This window comes from Tamandua tetradactyla, chromosome 12, assembly GCF_023851605.1.
Source record: "Tamandua tetradactyla isolate mTamTet1 chromosome 12, mTamTet1.pri, whole genome shotgun sequence".
Lineage (NCBI taxonomy): Eukaryota > Metazoa > Chordata > Mammalia > Pilosa > Myrmecophagidae > Tamandua > Tamandua tetradactyla.
In genome coordinates, this window is record NC_135338.1 from 14,410,421 (window position 1) to 14,426,151 (window position 15,731).

A 15,731-nucleotide genomic window follows, 5' to 3' on the forward strand; every position below is an offset into this window, starting at 1 on the left:
CCATGAGAAAATTACTTAGATTCTCCTTGACTCTATTTACACAAACATTTTTGTGGGAAATTGCGGTTACACTGTAGTTGTTTGTTAGGAAAAGATGAATTTGTCTGCATGCAGTTTTGTAAACTTTGCCTTCAATGCAAATTATGCTCAGTAAATGTATCCTTTCTGCTAATGCTAATCCAATTATTATTGATTCTAGTGATTTCAAGTGGTTTTTATTGGGCATAAAATATGGACTAGATAATCTTCTCTATGCAGAAATAACTAATTCTATTTCAAAGTGTGTATAGAATTCAGGAAAGAAAAAGTGACAATTATTTCTGAGTCCCCAAGAGTTGACAACATGATTCTTTGTACATAGTTGCATCTGAACTAAATATATCTTTTCTTTTTGTCATTTCATTCTTTGTCAATTAGGTGACCAATCAGAGCACAGTGGCATGATTGATCCTACCAGACATCCCCATTGTTAATGCTTTCAGTAGAGGTGTTTTCTAATAATTTACATCTTTGGACTCATGGAGAATATCTCTATCATCACAGTGATTATCAAAGATTGCCAATGCCACACACCCATTTATTTCTTCCTGTAGAACTTTTCCTTCTTGAATATACTTTGTCCTTCTTGGAAATACCTTGTGCTATACCTCAGTCACCATGCCCAAAGCCATTGGGAATGCCATCTTTGGTTTCAAGGATATTTCCGTTGCAGAATGAGTTGCCCAACTCTGTGTGTTCTTCACCATGGCTGCCTCTGAGTGCCTTCTGCTCTCTGCCATGGCCTATGACAGCTGTATGCTCAACAAAGATCCCTTTACTGTGAGGTCATAATGAGCATAAATCTCTGCTAGGAGCTTGTATTCACTTCCTGGATTTGTGGTGCCCTCCATTTTCTATGCTGTTTTACACCTTCTGCTTCCCCTTCTGTTGACTGAATGCCATTGATCGCTTTTTCTTTGATATCCCCCCTGTCATGAGGCTTTCTAGTGCTGACTACCAAGTAAATGAACAACTGATCTTTATGTACAGAAGTTACATTATTCTGGGGGCCTTTGTCCTCACCTTGCTCTCAGTCTGCCTCATCTCTACCATCCTCAAGAACAATCACGTTCGACACCACTGGAAAGCTTCCGCAACCAGCTCCTCTCGCCTGTTTTATGGGACTGGGAATTCTATGTACCTAAGATCTATAACCAATTATTCCCCAATCCAAGGAAGGTTGATTCCTCTATTTTATTCCATCATCACACCCACTTTGAACCCTGTTTTCAACTGTCTGAATAATAAAGAAGTGGACGCAGCCCTTTACAAGTGTGTCATCAAATACAGAGAAAAAAAATGAAAACCACTCATTGTAAAGTACATTCTTTGGCAGTGTCCTATTAAATTCATCTTTTTGAAATGTGTATACATATATATACACATACAAACATATATATATATATATATATATATATATATATATACATACAAGTACTTGTTAGATATAAAATGCGTATATGTTTCTTCAAGAAATATGGATTCTTTAAGATATTTTAACATTTTCTGTCTAATAAAACAGGTAGATAAATTTATACATTAATTTTAATGTATAACTCATAAAGTACTTAAATAATCAGGTACAGAGATTAATTTTGGTTTAAAACATTGCAACCCAATTTCTTTTCTAAATCTGATAGACTGAAGTAACTGGATATAAGTAGAAAATCTGACTTTTAAATGTCATTGTTTTCAAATGAGCACACAAAAACTCCCAACAGTTCATTTCTATTACCTCAAAATTGTGAAATCAATAAGCTAAAGTAGCCAACATGAACATTTTATTAAATTAATCTGATATTTACTGTATCATTGGCTTGTAATGTAGCTGAGACATTTTAAAATGTTATATTTGTTAGTTGATCCCAAATTAAGTCACAATTAAATCATAAAAAGGATATTTTAATTTCAGTGAAAATTTAAAGCATTCTAGTAGAATGTCATGAAGTAGTTGACAAAATGGTATTAGAATTATCTCAGAAACTTTAGTATGACTAATACATAAAGTTTTTGTGGCTTTATTTAATACTTTTCTGTTTTTAAATTGCTCTAAAATTATTGTAATCTCCTTTTATATGTGATAAATTTCATTTTAATCCCTGTAAGCCTTCAAACACAACTACACTTTTAGAAAAATTTGTGAAAAGCAAAAACTTTTTTTTAAAAAAGCAAGAGAATGTATACTTATCCCAGTCTGTAACATAACTACTTTAATTTTTACGTAATATTTATTAGTAGTGACTGGTTATTTATTAGTTATATTGGTAATGCATTAGGGCATTTATGTCAAGTTTATTAAAATAACCATAATTATCAACATCCCCTGCAACTTTTCATCTGCTTCCAAATTAGATTTAATGGTAATATAATGCTATCCTTATTTGTGTATCTTAATATACTTGAAGTTTTCAATATTTAACAGCAAGATTCTTTTCAGTATCATTACTCTTCTTTATGGAATTTGGCAGTAGATATGTACTTTCATGTAATGTTATTTATTTATTGATTTGATTGTGTCCTTGCTGTTTTTTGAATTAAATTCTAAAATGAATTTTCATCTTTGGATTATTTTATATGTAGGGATGCAGCAGTGTTTGTCTTTTCCCTTGGTATTCTGCCAAAGTAGAGCCTTTGGTTTCCACTTCAAACTCAGCTTTTGGATGTATTAGCTATTTGATATTTCTTGCAATACCGAACTTGTGTGCATCTCTCATAAGAGTCCTTAGACAACAAGGTATCAGAGATAATTTACAATTTGGCAATGAAATATAGCTGATCATTTGGCTGCACTGTTAATTCTCACTTATAAATATAGGTAAGCATGAACCTGGAGAGAAATCTCCTCTGAACTGTTATGGTCTCAAATTCTAATTTCTCATCATTAATTATTGTTAAAGAAAAGTGTAGCAATCATTAATGATGATTGAAGGTTATAACTATGTCCAAAACAATTATTGAGCATTTACAAATACTTAAAGAATTTTGAAAATATATTTCTGTGAACATTAATATTAAGAGAAAAAGTATTAAGTAACTTTGCAAAAAGCCTATGTTTATGTTTTGATGATCCATGCTAATAAAAACACAAATAATAACAAAAGATGGAGAAGCAAAGATTAAATCATATTCTATTCTTTGAACAATTAACCAAACTTTCCAATTTGGGATAGCCTCAAAATTCAAGAAGATGAATGTTAAGCTTAATTTTAATATTGCCATTGCAAAATATTTCAGGGATATGCTAAGATACTCTACAATAATGTTTATTATGTCATCATAAATGCATGCAAGATAAAATTGAAGAAACAGTATAAGAACAATAGTGAGAAAAAAATGATCTACCCAAAATATGTACTACTCTTATTAACTTAAGTTGAAAGAGAACAAATTATCACACATGAAATTTGCATTATAGGAATGTAGAAGAAATAAAGGCATGATGAGTACTTGGAAATTTGTGTTATAATCCAATTATATCAAATATAAAAATTTCAAACCTACAATATTTAGTAATAAGATTAGAACAACCATTGGATTATTTTCATCATTTTTAAAATATACTTATGAAGTTTAGCTCACATTAATTGGATTCAGTCAATGTTTGCATACCAAGTCTATTTGATGCCAAATAAGAACTGCTGTTAAATTTTGCAAAAAGAAAGAACCTAATAACTATGGAACAAAGTATACAGAAATAATTAAGTTTTTAAATAATTATTTAATGATTTTAAATTCTACCAATTTTACTCAATTAAAGCTAATGTTGCATTTTAAATTTATTTTAGTAATTTAATATTAAGCAATGAAAAAAGTAAAGAAAACAATATTAAACAACAAAATTTTTTATGCTTTTAATAAATTTTAATTGGACACTAATGCAAATTGACATTACATTCTTATGCATAGAATTCTCTGACCTGCTTTAAATAACACTTGCAATAGGCATGCTTTACTTCCCTGTGATAAACAATGTTGGAACCAAGCAATAAAAACATAGATCCAGGTGGTATCTGTTCTTGGAAGATACAAGGGAGGCACAGACAACTTACTTTGAAAGGTTAGCAATTTGCTCATTTAAATTTGCCATGATTAACAAATTGTTGTATATACCAATTCAAAGCTTTTGTTTCATACTCTCTGCACAAACTAAACTTTTTACCTGTCTAAAAAAATCACCTGTCCTGGAAACTAAAACCATATAAGCATTTTCCTGACTTGCCATTTGGAGGCTGTGAGTTGTGTGTCATAGCACTGCTTTCTTTTGATCAATAAATCTAGCAGTCTTAGCCTTCCTTAATGGAGTCCACCTGGTGGTCCATTCTGTATGATACCATATCCTATTGATGGAAACGCATTGAACTGTGAACACAAAGAGTTAGCACTAATATAAACAATGGACTTTGTATATATTCAATGCTATAATCTTACCTCTATGTGTTGTTTTGGCTGTATCCACAAATTTTAATTGTCTTTTTTCGGTCATTTCTACTACTATCTTTTCCATTTAAGTTTTTGAAGTAGTTATGTTTTATATACTGTCAATCTTCCTTATTTTATAATAAATGTGCCTTGTGACAAACATTATGAACATATTCTACAGATTGTGACAGTGTTGCTCTAATTTTTCCCTATAATATAGCCTGTAATTAATAATTTAATATGTCTTTAATACATGGGTTATGGGTGAGTGAGCTTTTAAAATTCATCTTACAGGGTGGGCCATGGTGGCTCAGCAGGCAGAGTTCTCGCCGGTGGTGCCAGAGACCCAGGTTTAATTCCCAGTGCCTGCCCATGCAAAAAAATAATAATTTAGTCTGACAATGCAATTCTTTTTTCTTTTGCATCTTGCTTGAATCCAGAGGATATCTTGAAAGATAAAAAAAATTAAAATGCCCTGAATTTAAGATTAATCAACTTGTACTTTCTTAAATATTTTATATTAATATAAATGAATATGTGTTCTCCCTTCAGGAAGTATAAATTTTCTATTTCCTAAATTTTTTATCTATTCACATGTTCTTTCTGAAATTATCATGCTTAGTGTTCTGATATCAACATCTTTTTTTAATTTTTAACTTTTTTGTGAAAATATATACAAAAAAGCATGTTTTAACAAGTAGTTATAGAACATATTTTAAATTTTGGTATGGGTTACAGATCCACAATTTTTCGTTTTTTTCTTCTAGCTGCTCCAAGACACTGGAGACCAACAAAAATATTAATATAATGATTTACCAGCGATATGCATTTTGTTAAATCCTATCTTCTCTGTTATACTCCTTCTCTTTAAATAGCATCTATACATAAAGGCAATAAATTTCAAAGCCCATCAAAACAATTAGTTGTAGAACAGATTTCAGAGTTTGGTATGGGTGGCAGTTCCACAATTTTTTATTTTTATTTCTAGCTGCTCTAAGGTACTGGAGGCTAAAAGAAAGATCGCGTGGTTATTCAGCACCCATGCTCATTTGATCAACCTGCTTTTGACTATTCTATCTCATTGCTTTTCCCTCCCATGAACATATACAGGTTACAGAATATAGATGACATGCATATAGATACAGTTAGAGATGTCACAGATATAGATATTATCTAGCTGTAGATACAGATAAGGATGTGGATACAGAAACAAATATGAATGCAGATATAGATATATAGATATAGATACACTATTATTAAAAGTAAAACATTTATTTCCGGGAAGATGGCAGCATAGGATAGATCAAATTCAGCCGTGCTCCATGGAAAAGTCAGAGAAGGGATGGGAGGGCAACTGAGATGACAATTCCAGAGTGTAACTGACCTGGGAGAGTCTTGTGTACCAGAGACGGTGGCCCCGGTTGTGAAAGCTGAGGAACTGAGGAGAGAACCAGAGCCTAATGCCGAAGATTGGAGTCCTCAGGAGTGCACAGACATGGAGACGGGGACTAAGAAGTAAACCAAGCCATGTTCCTTGAATGTGCTACCCTCCCTAGCACAGCCCCACAGCTCGTGGCTCACACCCCACCCCACGCACCTGAACCCCATCACCGCCCCCACTCCGCCCATTCCAAGCTCCCCTGCTCCACCAGCCCCTTGTGCACATACCTTCCCCACCCACTGAAGTGCAGCCCAACCCAGCTTTCCTGTACCCCTCCCAAGCACTAACTCCCCCTCCCTGCTCCCTGCATGCTGTCACCGAACATAAAGGCTGAAGGCAATTACCTCCATACCCAGGCTACACCCACCCCCAGCCCACACAGTCACACTGCACCAACCCCACCTGAGCTCTCTGCACACATGTGTTTATGGCACACCTCGACCCAAACATGCTCACAGTCACCAGTCATGCCCCCAACTCTGCGAAAGCACTGACCTGTGCTCCCAGCCCATGCAGGCATAATGCTGATGCACTGCCATAGCTCTGCACATGCACACAAAGACCAGCACACACCAGGGCCACACCCTCCCCCAAGACTTGTGTACCCACATGGCCACAGCCTCCCCAGCCACTGGGCACCCATGTTCACAGGCACCAGTGAAACATCCCCATCCTGCACCTATGTCTGCACTGCAACACATCACTGAACTGCTGTGCCCTGCCCCATGCCCTACATCCTGCTACACATCCATCCCACAAACACAAGGCTTTAGACTACTGAAAGAAATCAACTTCTGAAGTAAATCAGTCAAGATATCTACACGTGGTGAAAACAACAGAAGATCACTAAGCATATCACACTGTAGACAGATATATCCCAGCCTAATGACCAAATTAAAACACCAGAGGAGACACAGACATTGGAACAAGTAATCAAAGATGTTCATAAAGCTTTATTAATAAACTAAATGGGATGACTAATAAAGGTGATCAAGAAGACACTAGAAGAGTTTAAAGAGGCATTTGAAAGAATAAATAGAAAAATAGCTTCTATCACAGAGATTAAAGATTCTGCAGACCAAAAAAAAGCATACAAGAGGTACACAATGGCAGATTTGAAGAGGCAGAGAAAGAATAAATGAGCTAGAGGACAGGATAACTGATTTCAGAACACTCAAAACAGGAAATGGTGAAAATGGAAAAATTTGAATTGGATTTCAGGAAAATCATGGACAAAACAAAGCATGAAAATAAAAAAATCCTTGGTGTCCCAGAAGGAGAAGAAAGGAGCAAAGGGCTAGGAAGAGTAGTTGAGGATATTATGGGGAAAAACATCCAAATTCTTATAAAGGACATAAATACACAAGTCAAGGAAATGCAATGAACTCCAAATAAAATAAATTCAAAAAGGCCTTCCACAAGAGACACACTAATCAGCCTGTCAAATGTTGAAGAGAAGCAGAAAATTTTGAAAGCAGCAAGAGAAAAGCAATCTACTGCATACAAGGGAAACCCAGTAAGATTGAACTCAGACTACTCAACTGGCACCATGGCGGTTAGAAGGCAGTGGTATGATATATTTAAGATCCTGAAAGATAATGACCTCCAGCCAAGAATTCTCTACCTAGCCAAATTGTCCTTCAAAACTGAAGGAAAGATTAAAATTTTCATAGACAAACAAATCCTGAAAGAATTTGTCAGCAAAAAACTGGTCCTACAAGAAATACTAAAAGGAGTTCTGCCATTTGTAAAAAAAAAGACAGGTGAGGGAGGTCTGGAGGAGTGGACAGAATTGAAAAGTACCAGTAAGGTAACTTAAGGGATAAAAAGAGAAAGAAGAAAAAGAATATAGAGATCTAACAAGATAAAAAAGATAAGATGGTAGATTCAAGAAATGCCTTTTCAGTAATAATTTTGAATGTTAACAGACTAAATTTACCAATTAAAAGATACAGATTGGCAGAATGGATTAAGAAATATAATCCAGCTATATGTTGCTTACAAGAGATTCATCTTAGACACAAGGACACAAATAGATTGAAAGTGAAAGGATGGAAAAAGATTTTTGACACAAGTTGTAACCAAAAGAAAGCAGGAGTAGTTATAATAATATCAGACAAAATGGACTTTAAATGTAAAGATGTCATAAAAGACAAAGAAGGACACTATATATTAATAAGAGGGACAATTCACCAAGAAGAAATAACAATCATAAATGTTTATGCTCTCAATTAAGGACCTTCAAAGTATAAGACAGACATTTGCAAAACTGAAGGGAGTGATAGATGTTTAAACATTAATAGTAAGAGACTTCAATGCATCACTCCCCTTTATAGATAGAACAACCGGACAAGATCAACAAGGAAATAGAGAAGCTAAACAACTTGATAAATGAATTAGACCTTACAGACATATATAGGTAATTGCACCCCAAAACACCAGATACACCTTCTTTAGTGCTCATGGAATGTTCTCCAGGATAGATCATATGCTTGGGCACAAAACAGGTCTTTATAATTTTAAAAATATTGAAACTATTCAAAGCACTTGTTCTAGTTTTCTAGCTGCTGGAATGCAACATAACAGAAATGCAATGACTTTTAAAAAGGGGGATTTAATAAGTCGCTAGTTTATAGTTCTAGGGCCAAGAACATGACCCAATTAAAACAAGTCTATAGGAATGTCCAATCAAAGGCATCCAGGGAAAGATACCTTGGCTCAAGAAGGCTGATGAAGTTCAGGGTTTCTCTCTCAAGTGAGAAGGCACATGGCAAACACAGTCAGGGTTTCTCTTTCATCTGGAAAGGTACATGGCAAACATGGCATCATCTGTTAGCTTTTTATTGTGGTTTTCAGTTTTCTGAAGCTCCCTGGGAGGCATTTTCCTCCATCTCCAAATGCTGCTGGCTGATGGACTCTCTGCTTCTTGTGGCTATGTCATTCTGCTCTCTCAGAATCTTCCTTATTCTCCAAAATGTTTCTGCTTTTATAATATTCAAGTAAACTAATCAAGACCCATCCAAATGGATGGAGACACGGCTCCACCTAATCCATTTTAACAACTACTCTTGATTGAGTCACATCTCCTGGGAGATGTTTAATTAACGTTTCAAACATACAGTACTGAATAGGGATTAGAAGAAATGGCTTCCTTTACAAAATGGGATTAGCGTTAAAACATGGCTTTTCTAGGGTACATACATCCCTTCAAACTAGCACAGGACTTTTTCTGACCACACTGGAAGGTAGCTGTATCTCTCAATAATCACCAAGGAATGAGAGCATTCACAAATAATGGAGGTTAAATAACACACTCTTAAACAACCAGTGGGTCAAAGAAGGAATTGCTAGAGAAATCAGTAACTATCTGGAGATGAATTAAAATGAGAATACTACATATCAAAACTTATGGGATGTGGCAAAGGCTGTGCTGAGAGGGGTATTTATTGCCCTAAATGCCTATTCTAAAAAACAAGAGAGAAAAAAAGGAGTAAAAATCGAGGACATAACTGCTCATCTGGAGGAACTTGAGAAAGAACAGCAAACTAACCCCAAAGCAAGTAGGAGAGAAATAGCAAATATTAAAGCAGAGTTAAATGAGTGGGAGAATAAAAGAACAATAGAAACAATCAATAAAACCAAAAGTTGGTTCTTTGAGCAAATCAATAAAAATGATGAGCCACTAGCAAGACTGACAAAGAAAAAAAGACAGGATGCAAATAAACAAAATCAGAAATGAGAAGGTGTGTGTTACCACAGACCCTGAAGAAATAAAATAAATCATAATTGAATACTTTGAACAACTATATGCCAACAAATTAGACAACTTAGATGAAATGGACAAATTCCTGGAAACACACAAACAAGCTACACTAACTCAGGGAGAAATAGAAGATCTCAACAAATCAATCACAAGTAAAGAGATTCAATCAGCCATCAAAAATCTTCCTACAAAGAAAAGCACAGGGCCAGATGGGTTTACAAAGGAATTTTATCAAACATTCTGAAAGAACTAACACCAATCCTCCTCAAACATTTCCAAAAAATTGAGGAAAAAGAAACACTACCTAGCTCGTTTTATGATGCTAATATCATTTTAATACCAAAACTGGATAAAGATGATGTAAGAAAGAAAAGCTCCCTAAAGAACATAGATGCAAAAATTCTCAGCAAAATATTAGATTATTGAACCCAACAGCACATTAAAAGAATTATACATCATGACCAAGTGGGGTTTATACCAGGAATGCAGGGATGGTTCAACACAAGAAAATCAATGAATGTAATACAGCACATTAACAAATCGAAAGGGAAAAAAATCACATGATCATCTCGATTGATGCTGAAAAAGCATTTGACAAAATTCAACATCCTTTTCTGATGACACTATTATCCTATTCAAAAGATAGGACTCAAAGGTAAATTCTTCAACATGATAAAATGAATATATGAAAAAACAATAGCCAGCATTGTACTCAATGGAGAGAGACTGAATGCTTTCTCCCTAAGATCAGGAATGAGACAAGGATGCCCACTGTCACCACTATTATTCAATATTGTGATAGAAGCTCCAGCTAGAGCAATCAGGCAGCAGAAATAAATAAAAGGCATCCAAATTGGAAAGGAAGAAGTAAAACTCTCATTATTTGCAGATGTCCTGATACTACACTTGGAATATCCTGAGAAATCTACAGCAAAGTTATCTGAGCTAATAAATCAATTCACCAAGGTGATGGGATATAAAATTAATTTGAAAAAATCAGTAACATTTGTATACATAAGGAATGACCTAACTGAAGAGTCAATTAAGGAAAAAAATCCATTCAAAATAGCAAGTAAATGAATCAAGTACACATGTATATATACACTCATATATATTATACTGCATATACATGTGGTACAGGTGTAATCTTGTATGTATTTTCTTATACTTATTAGGTTTTAGAGATAGGTTCAGATAGGCAAATATACCTCTGTCTCATTGTATTTTTCCCATTATTTTTAATTGCCATATAATACTTCGTATGAGCAGCTATAATATACTGACGCATTCCCAAGTGATAGCTGAGCAAAAATTAATTATTTGAGAATAATCTTTTTTTTGTAACTCTTTCAAGAAATGTTGGGGAAATTTGGTCAGTGAGTTTTACTTTGATTAATAGTGAGTCTTAAAATACAAGAACTTTAAGCAAAAGAGAAGTTAGCTTCGTACAGTTGAAAAATGTACTCCTGACTGATGCCTGAGAAATTTATTAACTTGTAATGAAAACCAGAGAGAGGTTTGGTGCCAGCTTAAGCTTTTGTGACTCTCCCACCTTTATGCCTGCTCTACATCATTCCCTAATCACAAAATATTGAAAAGCAAATAAATGAAATAGAATTTCAAAACTTTAAAGTTTAATTATTATAAATGAACCTAGCAATGTCCTACAATGACCAGGGGTGGGACTGGGTCATGTTAACTCCATGAGGAGAAATGATGATGCCTTGATAGGCCTGGTACGGTTTTCTGGATTAAGAGGGGGAGAAATTCATGAGGTTTTTAGATTTTGCTTCATGTCCACTTAATTTACTTTCACATTTCCCTTTGGATATCTTCATAATAATAGGATAATGACCTCCCAAGCCATCCCAATTCAAGTGGAGAGGGAAGAAACAAATCTGGGCATTGTATCTAAGAACTGCTGAAATTGATGCTCCTGTAAAGCACAGAGACACCATGGCTTACCTTGAGGTAAGACAGTTACATGTTCAAATACTGTGGGTGGAAAGTTAAATACTGTGGGTTGGAACCCACAGTATGTAGTTTAGAGACACCCAAAAAACTGTACTCTTAAACTTAATCCATTCCTGTGGGTGATAACCCATGGTAACTAGAACTCTGTGGTGTGGAAAGTACAGTTGAGGAATATGCTGGTTTGAAAAGACATATGCCTCCTAGAAAAGCCATGCTTTAATCAAAATCTCATTTTATAAAAGTAGAATAATCCCTGTTCAATACTGTATATTTGAAACTGTGATTGGATCGTCTCCCTGGATGATGTGATTTAGTCAAGAGTGGTTGTTAAACTGGATTAGATGATGACATGTCTCCACCCATTTGGGTGGTCTTGATTGGTTTACTGGAGTCCTATAAAAGAGGAAACATTTTGGAGAAAGAGATTCAGAAAGAGCAGAGAATGCTGCAGCACCACTAAGCAGAGAGTCCATGAACCAGAGACCTTTGGAGATAAAGAAGGAAAATGCCTCCCGGGGAGCTTCATGAAACCAGAAGCCAGGAGAGAAGAAGCTAGCAGATGATGCTGTGTTCACCATGTGCCTTTCCAGATGAGAGAGAAACTCTGACTGTGCTCACCATGTGCCCTTCCACTTAAGAGAGAAACCCTGAACTTCATCGGCCTTCTTGAACCAAGGAATCATTCCCTGGATGCCTTTGATTGGACATTTCTATAGATTTGCTTTAATTGGGACATTTTCTTGGCCTTAGAACTGTAAACTAGCAACTCATTAAATTCCCCTTTTAAAAGTCATTCTGTGTTTCTGGTATATTGCATTGCAGCAGATAGCAAACTAGAACAAGGAGTCACCAGCCTCAATCAGGATGAGTCTTAATCCTATTACTGCTATCCTTCAGAAGAGAATGAAATTCAAATAAAGAAAAATCCATATGGAGGCATCCAGAGGGTGAACATCAATGGAACCTGGAAGAGAAGGGAGAGACCAAGACACACCACCATGTGCCTTTGCATGTGACAAGCCTAGGACCAAGGAACACCAGCAGTGAGTCCCAGAATGCCAAAGTCTTCAGCTTTGCCTTGATGATACCTTGATTTGTTTTTTTCCTTCTCCTCAAAGCCATAGGCTAATTAATCCTTATTGTTTAAGCCAACCCACTGCATGGAATTTGAGCAGGCAAGACCATGAAAACATCCACTTTCTAGGTTTGAACACTTTCCTGATTTCAGGTTATCTCTACATGGTGGTGAGCAGTCATTTAAATTGAAGGGCATTGCAGTGCAACTTTAATCTTAATGGGAGTATGGACAGAATGATAAACATAATATTTCAGGGTAGAATCTCATCCTTAAAGCTCTGTAATTCAAGATCCCAAAAATATAAATCTTAAAAAAGTGCACTGTAGATATGGTCAATAGGGAAGCAAATTCAGAGATAGTACTTTTTCTCTTTTAATATGGGAATTGGAGATTCTTGAAACAATAGAGTGAAATGATGGAAAGATTGTATGTGAGATAATTTGGGAACTGGCACAGTTACTGTTATCTAATCCCAGTATCTAATACTGTGAGTATGTGCTCCTCCTGTCTGGGATATGATAGGATCCTTTTCTCTCCAATGTAAATTGAGTGGTCTGGGGGGTCACTTCTCTCTGAAGACAAGTGTGGTACATCAACTAATAAAGCATTTCATATTATTGATAAAGCACATACCTTTGAAATAGATTAAATGCAAAAATGCTAGGTTATGGCATGGAAGATTAAGTAATATAATCTTGATTCAGTACATTTTCAAAACAATTGATAAACCTCACCAGATTCACCTCATAGGACATCTAAATTTTATTTCTAGGAAATGAAGACTGGGAAAAGCACAGAAAGCCCCAGATTCAAATCAAATTTAGAGTCTGAATTTTGCATATCCTTGGAAATGTTTCTCAAATTTATAGTGTTTGCTGCCAAAACAATTTTCTTTGAGCTTCACATAAGCTGAGGTAAACACAAGATAATAAAAAGGAAGTGAAAAAAAAAATCTGAGACAGGCATTTTTATTTGTTTTCTGGGATATATGACAAGCAGTGCTCAAGTGGAAACAAATATTTGAAAACTCAATTTTTATGTTTCATAGTTCCATATGTTATTAAAGCTCTTATTATGCAATTTTATGTTTCTGTAAACAGACAGATGGGTGTGACAAACATTGTACTTAGATCCCCATTCTTAGAGTCTTATTAACAGAGATGTGGGAAAATATGCATTATTGTTGCCTTAATGAAGCTTAAAGTTGAGTGCAAGAGAATGCTACCAAACAAATAAGTACAACCAAGTACATATCCTCATAAATTAAGATATGTGATACTAAATAAAGCCATTTTGGGGACCTGTCATAGGATGGGTGGTCATCGACCATCTTGCTGAAATTCAGTAGTTAAGATTAGCTTTAAAGGATGAGAACCTGCTGGCAGCCTGAAGAAGGCAGATGAAAACTCTTCTATCCACAGTTGATTAAGCATGGACAGCTCTCAAAACTTGGATTACTGGAAGATCTAGAAGAGGGCGAATATGTCTGATTCATGGGTTTAGGGCAAGAGTGCTGTGTGCTGAAGTTGAAGATGTTGATCAGAGACAGAAATAGAGAGATAAATATTTGATTTTGTATTTAAGTATGAAAAGATAAATTACTTTTTTTTTTCATGGGCAGGCACTCGGAATTGAACCCGGGTCTCCAGCATGGCAGGTGAGAACTCTGCCTACTGAGCCATCGTGGCCCACCCTACTCATTGTCCTTAAACATGTAATTGATGTGTTCTCGTTCATATTTTTATAAATACCCTTTATAGGGGATATGAATGCATTTAAACATCAATTAACTTTGGAATGGAAGAAGCAACAGAGTAAAGATATCAGTACTCCTTTTATTTCATACACAGGTTTTAGACAATTCCCATTAAAATTCCAATAAGATAGTTTTGGAAAATTTAGAAAACAATATTTTAAAATTTATTGTATTTGGAATGAAAAATGAACTGGAATAGCAAATACTATTTTGTAAAAGAAGAATAAAGAAGGAACCCAACTCCTTGATTTCAACACTTAATATGTAACTAATCAAGACTGTTGGTCATTGGTGCCAGATACAGACATGGATCAATGGAACATAATGGAAAACGCAGAACTACACCCACATAAATATGTCCAAGTGATTTTTGACAGAGGGACACAAACAATTCAATGGACTTAGGCTTTTAAAATAGTTGTACCTGGAGAAACTGGGAAAAAATGAATTTAGACATACAGCTTACAACTTATGCAAACATTATCTCAAAACAGATTATGAAATTTAAATGTAAATCATAAAGTTAAAAAAATAGAAAAAATACTAGGAATGGATTTTTGTGATCTAGTGTTAGGCAGAGTTTTTGCCTTCCCCAATACTCTTTAGAACAAGAAACATGTTGACCACAAGATGGCACTCTTGAGTAATAAATGGTCTGAAAGTTCCTCTTCCCAAACTTTTAACAATTTTATTACTGCATTGCTTTGCATCTTTCATAAAAAAACCTTTTAAGCCTCCTACTCCTCCAAACACTTCTAAAGTGGTGTCGTAAGTGCTTCATGTCTGTTTAATGGCTAATTAGCATGTTAAATATTTAATGCCTGTTTGTTAGCTAATGTGTTCAGCTAATTAATAATTGGTATGTTACTACATTTATATTAGTCAAATGTTCATAGCTGGTCACTAATTACAGAAATTCTTTTAAAAAGGGAATCTTTAGGCTGTGTTAAAAATTGAAAAATTTTGGTTATGAGCATATAAAAAGGTTTCATTCCAGTAATATAATCTGGCCTCACTATAATTTAACATAAGAATGCTACTATTATAGCTAAAGTTAAAAATATTACAGTTAAAATCATTCTGCAAACAGTAGAAATGTAATCAATCCTTTACTTGTCCCTCTCAATAATATTTAAAAAAATGAATCTAATAGTTAAAAATAGTTGAGGGAAAAGCATAGGAACTTTCAAAATTCCATGGCCTTACCTAAAGCTTTCAAACCCCAAAAGCCTAATATCTTCCTGTCTCTGCAACCAATTAA

The 15,731-nt window shown here is 34.9% G+C and overlaps 1 long non-coding RNA gene across 1 annotated transcript in view; it reads left to right on the forward strand.

Moving 5' to 3' along the window:
• Positions 1-14,412, forward strand: part of LOC143651821 (uncharacterized) — a 92,103-nt gene extending 77,691 nt beyond the window's left edge. The window contains exons 2-3 of the long non-coding RNA XR_013160234.1: positions 11,509-11,633; positions 12,459-14,412. This is a non-coding gene — a long non-coding RNA (uncharacterized LOC143651821). The remainder of the gene's footprint in view (positions 1-11,508; positions 11,634-12,458) is intronic.
• The last annotated feature ends 1,319 nt before the right edge of the window (positions 14,413-15,731 follow it).